Source organism: Ranitomeya imitator, chromosome 4 (genome assembly GCF_032444005.1).
Source record: "Ranitomeya imitator isolate aRanImi1 chromosome 4, aRanImi1.pri, whole genome shotgun sequence".
In the NCBI taxonomy this organism is placed as follows: Eukaryota; Metazoa; Chordata; class Amphibia; order Anura; family Dendrobatidae; genus Ranitomeya; species Ranitomeya imitator.
The window spans coordinates 431,978,685-431,986,376 of record NC_091285.1 but is presented as its reverse complement, the minus strand read 5'-3'; the positions used below and the strand labels follow the sequence as shown (position 1 = coordinate 431,986,376).

At 46.1% G+C, this 7,692-nt stretch overlaps 1 long non-coding RNA gene across 1 annotated transcript; it reads right to left on the bottom strand.

Annotated features, from left to right (window-relative positions):
- Window positions 1–4,396: 4,396 nt before the first annotated feature.
- LOC138676353 (uncharacterized) lies at window positions 4,397–7,692 on the bottom strand. The gene is made up of 3 exons (XR_011320778.1): window positions 6,597–7,692; window positions 6,257–6,343; window positions 4,397–6,174 (listed from the first exon to the last, which is right to left on the bottom strand). It is a non-coding gene; the product is annotated as an uncharacterized lncRNA (long non-coding RNA).

Sequence of the window (7,692 nt, the reverse complement as noted above, 5' to 3'; positions counted from 1 at the left end):
ATCTGTTATTATGTTAGGCCTTCGAAGCCTGTCTGCAGTCCTTCCTTCCAATAGTTCTCCACTGACCAGACCAATGCTGGCCGTGTACCCCTGGAACCCAGCTGAAAGTGCATGTAGCCTCCTTTTTTTCTTTGTTTTATATTTAGAAAGCCCAGATGAACTACGCTGTACCACGGTTCAAGCTACCCAGTCGACATTTCTTTTGCGAGAAAAGCCATCCCAGCCCTCCAGCGGCATGAAAAAGTCTGCATTGTCATAGCACTCAGGCAATCAAACAGTAGAAAGGTGCACCTGACAAGAGACGCATGGACCAGTAGGCATGTCCACAAAAAGTTACGTGTCCATTACGGCGCACTGGGTTAATGTGTTGGATGCATGGTGCACAGGGGACAGCCTACAAAGTCTGTCTGCAGTCCCTAATTCAAATTTTCCTCCGCTGACCACACCACTGCTGCCCGTGTACCCCTGGAACCAATTTTACAGTGTCTACAGCCTAATTTTGTTATGTTAGGCCTACTACGCCTGTCTGCGGTCCCTCCTTCCAATACTCGTCCACTGACCAGACCACTGCTGCCCGTGGACCCCTGGAACCTATTTTTAATTGCATAGAGCATCCTTTTTTTAATAGTAGGCGTACAAAGTCTGTCTGCGGTCCACTATTGAAATTGTCCTCCACTGCCCAGAGCAATGCTGCCTGTGTACCCCTGTAACTTTTTTAAGCTGCAGTGAGCCACATTTTTGGTTTAAGTCCTACTACCTGTGTCTTTCTGCGCCACTCAATTCAGCTGTGTTCCTTTGAAAAAAGCTGAGCGTCAATAGTCTTGTTTTCAGCCTCTAGGAATTTTAAAACTGCATTGGGGGTACAACTTTGGTAGGGCCTACTAACGGTGTCTGCCTCCCCAAGGTGTGCCCCAGGTTTCGTCCACATTGCTTCGGTCTTCCGACTCTCGTTTAGTAGTTGTAGAAAACTACACTGCATTAGGCCTACAAATTGGGTATGGGGTGTAGAGAGATGGTGTGTTCCACTCCAAGGTGTTCTCCTGGTTACCTTTCCTGAGCTTCGATCTTCATGCTCTCGTTTAGTATTTGTTGGAAACTACACTGCATTAGGCCTACAAATTGGGTATGGGGTGTAGAGAGATGGTGTGTTACACTCCAAGGTATTCCCCAAGTTGCCTTTCCTGAGCTTCGATCTTCATGCTCTCGTTTAGTAGTTGTCGGAAACTACGCTGCATTAGGCCTACAAATTGGGTATGGGGTGTAGAGAGATGGTGTGTTCCACTCCAAGGTGTTCCCCAGGTTGCCTTTCCTGAGCTTCGATCTTCATGCTCTCGTTTAGTAGTTGTTGGAAACTACACTGCATTAGGCCTACAAATTGGGTATGGGGTGTAGAGAGATGGTGTGTTCCACTCCAAGGTGTTCCCCAGGTTTCCTCTCCATTGCTTCGATCTTCATGCTCTCGTTTAGGCTACGTTCACATTAGCGTCATGCGACGCAGCATCGTCGACGCACGACAACGCATGCGTCATGCGCCCCTATCTTTATCATTGGGGACGCATGCGTTGCGTTGTCGTGCATTTTCGGAAAAACGCACGACGCATGCGTCGTTTCACCGCACCTGGGTGGCGTCGGAGACGCTACATGTTCCATTTTTGGAGCGTCTAAAAAACGCATGCGTCGCACTTGCGTCGCTAGTGCGTCGTCATTGCGTTACAATTTCCCATTGAAACCAATTGACGACGCATTTGCGTCGCGTGTGTGCGTCGTGCGTGCGTTGTGCGACGCATGCGTTTTTAAATAAAATTAAACAAAAAAGTGTCTAGACAGTGTCTAGACAGTGCAAACAGTGATAAAAACATCCCCCATATATAAAGAAAATGTAGGATTGTTTGTCACTTCTGCCGCAGGCTACACATCAGGCTACACATCAGAGCAGACTGTCTTTTCATCCGCTGTCCAGAGATGTAAGTATATAGAATGATTCTGTGCATTTTCTACATGTTTTTTAAAATTGTTTTTGCAAGTTGTGTATTATATTCTGCACTGTGGTTGTTTAAAGATATTGTTGTATTTTTAGTCTGGTTGTGATGTATGGCGTTGATGGCGTTTCATGGTCTGCGGCCTAGATTATTGTTCTTTCCAGGATAAATTTTCTTTTCCATTTATTGGTTTGGTGGTGTTTTTTTGGATTCAGTTGTGATGTTTTATTCTTGCGTTATATGAATTTTATTGTCTCCGGCCATGTTGGTTTTATCGTAAAGTATGGTAGTATAGAATGATTCTGCGCCATTTTATTAAATGTAATATAATTTATATTGAAAGTTGTGTATTATGTTCTGCACTGTGGTTATGTAAAGACATTGTTGTATGTTTCTGGTTGTGATGTATGGCGTTGTGTGGCCTTTTATTGTCTTCGGCCCTGTCGGTTTTATTGTAAAGTATGGTAGTATAGAATGATTCTGCGCACTTTTATTAAATGTAATAATTTATATTGCAAGTTGTGTATTATGTTCTGCACTGTGGTTATGTAAAGACATTGTTGTATGTTTCTGGTTGTGATGTATGGCGTTGTCTGGCCTTTTATTGTCTCCGGCCCTGTCGGTTTTTATTGTAAAGTATGGTGTGTTTATTAACGTTTCTGCCCTTAATTTTTTGGGGTTGTAATTTTTTCCTTTCAAAAATCTATTGTGTTGTTTGGGTTGCTCCGTGCATACTGTATTTTTTTTTTTAAAAAAACTCTCTTTTGGGATTACGACATAGGGTCTGTTGTATATTTGTTTTGTTATCTGTAGGCTTTTGTTTACTCAGGCATTGGGTTGTCTCTGCCATTGTTTCTTTTAATCAATGTGGCAGTGTTTGCACAGCCTTATGGTACCGTCACACAGTGCAATTTAGATCGCTACGACGGCACGATTTGTGACGTTCGAGCGATATAGGTACGATATCGCAGCGTGTGACACGCTCCTGCGATCAGGGACCCCGCTGTGAATCGTACGTCGTAGCACATCGTTTGAAACTTTCTTTCGTCGTCTAGTGTCCCGCTGTGGCGGCATGATCGCATGGTGTGACAAAGGTGTGCACGATATTGTATACGATGTAAAGGGCGGAGGAGCTGGCTACGTAGGAGCGCTGAATTCTCCACCTCCCGTATGCTGATTGGGCGGTACAATACTGTGCGCTCATTCGACAAAGGACTATTGTTCCCAGCGGATAAAACCGGAGCTCTCGAGCGCGCTATTCATTTCTCTCTGTAGCACGTGCTGTGAACAGAACTCCTAAATTCGCTGGATTCCCTGGACTTTTAACTACTAGACTTTTACCGCAAAAGGTATGTATAACGCTACAGCGTAGCATATGTTGCGCTTCAACGGGGATAAACGCTGGAGTGTGGTTGATTGTTCCTTTGAGTAGGGTAGGCCTGAGAACCTCAGGTACACAGCTGTTGCGTGGCCCAATTAATTAATCCTTTTACAGATCGAGATGGTTGACTGCCCCATTTAATACCAGTAGTAACATATATAGTTATTAGATCAATGGTCAGAACATTGTTTTGTAAGCACGTGTATTTATTGTACGTTTGTTTTCTTTTTAGGAACTATGCTCACTTCCGATGAGAGTTCTGTTGTTGCTGCTGCCCTGGTGTTTGAGGCAGCACGTCTCCAAGAGGAGAGACGTCCTAAACGAAAACGTCGCATGTGGACCCGGAGCTGGCTGCAGAAAAGATCCACATTGTCACACATGGGTCTCATAAGAGAGTTACGTGACAATAACCCTCAAGATTTCCGAAACTACCTTCGGATGTCCGAGGAATCCTTCAAAATAATACTGTCTGCTGTTACGCCACTCATACAAAGGTGTGATACGCCGATGCGTGCAGCCGTGCCCGTGGAGGAAAGGTTGGCGGTGACACTGCGCTTCCTGGCAACAGGAAGGTCTCTTCAGGATTTGCAGTTTTCCGCAGCTGTTTCCAGACCTTTCCTGAGCGTTGTGATTCCGGAGACATGCGAGGCCATTGTGCAGAGCTTAAGGCATTATATGGAGGTACTACTATTTTTTTTTGGCTGCTGTGTTATGTCGATATATTATACTAGCTATTGAACCAGTTCTACGCCCTGATGGCGAGCATTTCTATAGGTATATGTTCTACATCCTATCATGTGCTGCTCCCATCCTGCGCCCCCATTCAGACATGTGCTGCTGTGATCCTGCGCCTCCATTCTGACATGTGCTGCTACCATTTTGCGTCTCCATTCTGATATGTGCTGCTCCAACCCTGCGCCACCCTTTTTTATTTGCTGCTCCCAACGTAATTTTATTGATTCTATTATTTAGATATATTGTTTAGCACCCCCTCTGAGTGACCGAAGCCATCTGTAAAAAAAATGGCTGCCTGCATACTCTGTGTTGTTGACTTTGTTATACTAATCCATACTGCGCCTCAATCGCTGTAGGATGTCCACATGAGAGTGTATGTGCATAATATATTTGACCAAATTTGTACATGTTTCCTTCTCATCTTGCAGTTTCCCAAGACGGCGGATGACTGGAAGAGGATTGGTTCCGATTTTGATGAGCTGTGGCAGTTTCCAAACTGCGGTGGTGCATTAGATGGAAAGCATGTGCGCATCACGCAACCAGCCAACTCTGGATCATTTTTTTTCAACTACAAAGGATATTTCAGTGTGATCCTCATGGCCCTTGTCAATGCAAACTATGAGTTTGTCGATGTGGATGTTGGCATGAATGGTCGAGTCTCCGACGGTGGTGTTTTTGAACACACTTCATTTGGGGAAAGCTTGAGGAACAATGAACTGCTGTTGCCACTAAATGAAGACACAAAAGCAAACCTAAATTTTGTCTTCATCGCTGATGAAGCTTTCCCTCTTCATCCACATTTGCTGAAGCCATTTGCACAGAGAACACTCACACCGGAGCGCAGAATCTTTAATTACCGGTTGTCGAGGGCCCGTCGTGTGGTTGAAAATGCCTTTGGGATAATGGCAAATCGGTTTAGAGTGTTCCACACAGCTATCAACTTGAAGCTGCCGTCTATAGACATTGTGGTTTTGGCATGCTGTGTGCTCCATAATTTCCTGAGACGTCATGATACGAACTCCTATTCTCCTCCTTCGTTTATTGATGCAGTGGACGCACGAACCGGAGATATTGTGCCCGGGGAATGGCGTACACAACCTGAAAATTTTACAGCTCTTCAAGCTCTTGGATCTGGCAGACAGGCAGACGATGCAAGGGACTGTCGCGAAAAATACTGTCAGTACTTTAATGGTTCTGGAGCTGTACCGTGGCAGGATCGCGCCGTATAACATAAAAATTTGTTTTTTTGCTTTGCTGTCATATAAACCTCGCTAAATAACTTTAAATGTGATGCCTATACAATGTTGCTGTTAACCCTTATAGCTTGGTAAACATTAAAGAAAGAATGCGAAGATTTTTGTTTTTTTTTGTAACACTTCTTGGTTTTAAATTATTTTACAACAAAATATAACATAACCCCCCCACCAAAAAAAATATTATCTCCTGCCCAAGAGGTGTCGCAGCGTCACGCCCTGCTGCTCCACTTGACTCTGGAGGAGCGCTGCTGTCTGCTGCAGGAGCGCTGCTGTCCGCTCCAGTCGCAATTGTCTCGCCAGGAGCTCTCTTAAGGTGGCCGTTTCTGTGGATAGAAGAGGTTGGAGAACCAACGTTGATTCCTCTGAAAATACATCTCGACCTCTGGGGCAGGACCGAATTTTCTGTGTTGTAAATTTCTATTTGGTCTGGCACCACAGGGCGATGTAAATTTTAATATATTTTACAGTTTTGGTTGTCTATGGTGACATCCAGCAGAAAACCACTCGCATTATCTTGATACTTACGGAGAAGGGACGCCGGTTCCTCATTGCCAGAACCAGAGCTGCTAATGTCCCATCCCAGCGATCTGGCCACTGCTGCAGCACCTAAAAGCAAATAATAACAGATCTGGTTAACTATGGAACACGCCGTTGGGAAGCGCTCGCAGTTTTGGTCACTTACGTATGTTAGCTTCTGGGGAGAATGCCGCCGACCCGGGGGAGGAAGAGGAGTGTCGAAAGGGAGGTGTTGAGGGTGGTGTAGGGGTGCGAGGCCGTCTGCTCTCTGGTGGTGGCGTGGTAGGCCGCTGGGTCATTACTGCGTCTGTAATGTATTCAAATATTTCCGCTACCCTCTTATGTCCCGTATGCAGTTGAAAAATTGTAATCTATGATTGTTAACTTACGTGACGTCACGGACTGTGGGCTCCCGCTGGTGCTGGATGCTGTGGTGCTGCTGGCAATGGCAGGTACCTGTTGCTGCCGCTGTCTCTCTACACAGAAAGTTTACAAACGCAATCTTTAAAAACACATGTAGAGTGCTGCAGATCAAAGCTAACAATATACTGAAACATAAAATTTATATCACACTTCACAGGGGTGCGAGGGTGCATGGTCGCAACAGATGGTGGAGGTGTGGTAGGCCGCTGGGTCATTACTGCGTCTGTAATGTCTTCAAATATTTCAGGTACCCTGTTATGTCCCGTGTGATGTTAAAAAAAATGCAATAAATGATTGTGAACTTACGTGATGTCCCGGACTGTGGGCTCCCACTGGTGCCTGAAGATGGGGTACTGGTGGCAATGGTGTGTCTGACTTGCCGCCGCTGTCTCTCTACACCTAAAGTAAAGAATCACAATGTTTACACACAAATGTTGAGTGCTGCAGAGCAAAGCTAGTACTAGTACTTGCCTCGCCTTGCCTCCGCACGCAACTCCGCAAACATTTGTGGCGTTTTATAGCGGAGGTCAGCCCATTTTTTACGCAGCTGAAGCTGACTGCGGCAGACACCAAACCTCCTTTCCATCATTCTTGTTATTTGTCCAAGCACTTCTCGCTTGTGGATGTGTGGGTGGGCAGGGCGGCTCTCCAGACCCTCGTAATCCATGGCATCCATCTGGGAAATAAAAAAAAGGAGTTCTGGCTGCCCCAGAGGAGCAGAACGCATTCTCGCCGCCATTTTAGATGGAATGACCCTGAAGAGCAACGCCCAGAGGAGGAGCTGCGCTCCGCCGTCCTGCCGCGCCATTGGCATCGCAATAGCGTTGCCGTTTATGAACAGCGTCACATTTGTGACGACTGAGCGTTAAGAAAGGAACGCACATAGTAAATGCCGTTCGAAGTATCGTTATATAACGCCGGAGCGGCACGTTAAGTACGCTCGTGGTCTATGACGGCGTGATGACGTTACAGCGTTCCTGCGTGCCTGCCCTAGCTTGTTTTTGTCCCCTGACATCGTGATAATGGCTGCCAGTCGCCGTGGTCCACCTATGGGCATCCCAGAGCTCAAGTTCCTTATTGGAACAATGGATAGGATGCAGTATGAAACCACAGGGATGGTGCTGCACCGCAACCAGCACAAGGAGGAAGTTGTCCGTGTGGTGTCTGAGGGCCTCAGGAAGCGGTTTGGGATAACTCGGACCAAGGCCCAGATTGTTAAAAAATGGGGCGATCTCAAGTCGAAAAGCCCAGAGCGCCTGCAGGAGCTTCGCCAGGAGATTAGCAGAGGTTAGTACTCAGGTACCCAAAAGTATGTTGGACAGCTATGGGACAGTTTGAATGTTGCAGAGCCACTATGTGCCACAGCTATGGGACAGTATGAACGTTGCAGAGCCACTATGTG